The 2,528-nt window shown below is 50.0% G+C and overlaps 1 long non-coding RNA gene across 1 annotated transcript in view; it reads left to right on the top strand.

Moving 5' to 3' along the window:
- The first annotated feature begins 2,014 nt into the window (after positions 1-2,014).
- Positions 2,015-2,528, top strand: part of LOC115278170 — a 2,551-nt gene continuing 2,037 nt past the window's right edge. Inside the window, exon 1 of the long non-coding RNA XR_003902735.1 lies at positions 2,015-2,478. This is a non-coding gene — a long non-coding RNA (uncharacterized LOC115278170). The remainder of the gene's footprint in view (positions 2,479-2,528) is intronic.

Below are 2,528 nucleotides of genomic sequence, written 5' to 3'. Positions count from 1 at the left end.
TGGGGAGCAGAGTCTGTAGTTATGTAGTGGAAAGGGAGCAAAGGAACCGAGTCCGCACCCACACACAGTAACGGGACCTGCAGGGGCCTCGGGAGATAACTGCTGGCTCGGCTTGCCCTTCCTGGGGGAAGACGCTCTGGAGTGAAGGGAGCTCGGTGTGAAGCCCTGTGCGTCACACTCTGCGGTAATCAGCAGTTCCGTTCCCCTTCCCTTCTCACTCTCCGGAATAAAGGATACTTCTTCCACCCTCTGTGCAGGTGGATGTGCAGGCAAGATCATGAGGCCCTTGGGTTTAGTCCAGAGATGTGAACCATTTACAGGTCTTGTCCTGAGAACTGGGTCACTGTCATCTATGCAAGTGAGGACCATCCACTAGGGACACGGAGCCGCCAGACAGAAGAACCAGGTCCCCGTGGGAGATCATCAGGGTACCTCTGTAGCATGTAACCACACAGGACCCCCCACATCCCCTGGTTGGCAGGAGAGAGAAATTTTACTGTCCTGCCTCCTTCCCATCACCACATGCTCGGTCTCATGGACATGGTCATGGAGCCTGAGCCCTGAATGTCAGTGTGAGCCACTGACCGAGGCCTTGCATGGATGTGGCCATTCTGTCCTGACTCTAGCTCTAAGGTGTTCCATTATTCCTGCTTTGCTGATAAGAATGAAACCATTTGTGTGAAATGTTCAGTCACACAGCTAGACACTAACTGGTCTTGAACTCACATCTTCCAAACACAGTTATCTTGATCCTTGCTGACCTCACGGGAACAACTCTTGGTGTACTGATAGAAATGTTCACAGCACATTTGAGAGGTGACAGGGGTGTTAGAGATTAAATAGAACCCCCTTGACTAATGTGACTACACGGACTCCCACAGAGGGAAGAAACTCACCAACCTCTTGGGAGAACACCCAACACATAAGAAATACAGGATGTGCGAATGTGACTTTCCACCCAAGACTCAAGACGCTCTGTCCACACTGAGCACTGGGCTCAATAGACCTGAGTGCTGAGCAATCGTGTCTCTGTAGGACTGAAACCCACATCTGTCTGCACTGCTGTCTCCCCCGTCCAGGAAAACGTCATTATTCAGAGCAAACCTGAACACACTGGGCTTGATTCCAATTCTGTAATTTTTATTATGCTCCACTGTGACACCAAGCCTCACTCACCCCTTCCTAACATTTTAAGTAAAATATTTCTAATTTGGAGCATTTTGCAAAATCTTCTCAGTCTTTGGTTATAAACCCTTCAGAATGTCTCAAGACTGGATTTGGGCGTCTCTGTTTTATGGCAATTCTCCTTGAGGCACAGACCCACTACTTTTGAAAAGGAGGGTTCTGAGTCTATTGCACTTGAAAACTTCGTTTTTAACTTCTGGGAAGCTGATTCTGTGTGTACAAAGTTTTCTGTAGTGTGCACACTAACGGATAGTAGAGAACACATGCAAATACCATCACACAACAATTTGTTAGCATTTGCTAGCCTAACCCATGACACTGAGTTGACTTAGCTCAAGTAAGGACTTGAATCAGTTTCCATCATCCTGTCTCAGGGCAGCACTGAAATTTAAACCATGAAATGGGGAAACCAGTATTCTCCTTACTGTCCTTTCAACTGGGAGTGGAGACATTGAAACCTTGAGCTCCTGATCAGAGTTCTTCCAAAACACGCAGTGGAGGGGAGGGATCCTCACTGTTGAAAGGACACCGTTGGCAGCAGCTTGAGTCCTACTGCAGCCGGTGGATTCCCGCTCATCCCGCCTTCAGAACTGGGGCTGCTCAGATGCACATCCCTCCCCCTTGAGAAAATAATGAATCCAGTTTTTGACTCATTCAGTGCACTAGAGAGGTGCCAGAAACTCCACCTGACTGAGACAACCATGGGGGAGTCCCAGGAGACCCCTGCAATGGGACTATGACCTCAACACCACCTCACAGTGACTGTCACGCTCAGGAGAGACAGGATCAGAGATGATGCTCAGCCCACAGAAAGTTCCATCACCATGCTTCCCCCTTTCCAGCAAGAGACAAAGCCTCAAGCCTGAGACCAGAGCCTCTTTCTTTGGCCCTCATCCCTCATGCTAGCTTTGGTATTTATGTCTATGCAGATGGACCAGGCAGGGATTCATCCCTGTGGGACCCAAACACCAGCCAGACTGCGTCATGAATCCACAGTCCACTTCAGGGAAACAGGATACAGAAAGGTCACAGCAGCCGCTCCACCTGCTGCAAGGCCATCTACTGGTTCCTGCAGGATCCCCCTGGTCCCTGAGGCTGCAGGTGCAGAGTGGCAAGTGGAAGGCTGGACCCCACACTCCAGGCAGAGTCCATGGTGCATCCCAACCCCATACCTGGGATCTCAGAACCTAAGCAGAGGGAGGACAGGGCCCCACGAGGATCAGAGACCACCACTACGGACACAGCCACGGCGTGGTGCTGAAACCAGCTTGGAAATGGAAGATTCCAGAGATGGTATGCTCCTGGTTTCCTTAACTTTTCCATAGTGTTCCCAAAATGATTTT

The sequence above is a fragment of the Suricata suricatta genome, chromosome 14 (assembly GCF_006229205.1).
Source record: "Suricata suricatta isolate VVHF042 chromosome 14, meerkat_22Aug2017_6uvM2_HiC, whole genome shotgun sequence".
In the NCBI taxonomy this organism is placed as follows: Eukaryota; Metazoa; Chordata; class Mammalia; order Carnivora; family Herpestidae; genus Suricata; species Suricata suricatta.
Note: the sequence above shows the minus strand (reverse complement) of the source record. Positions and strands in the feature narration are given on the sequence as shown.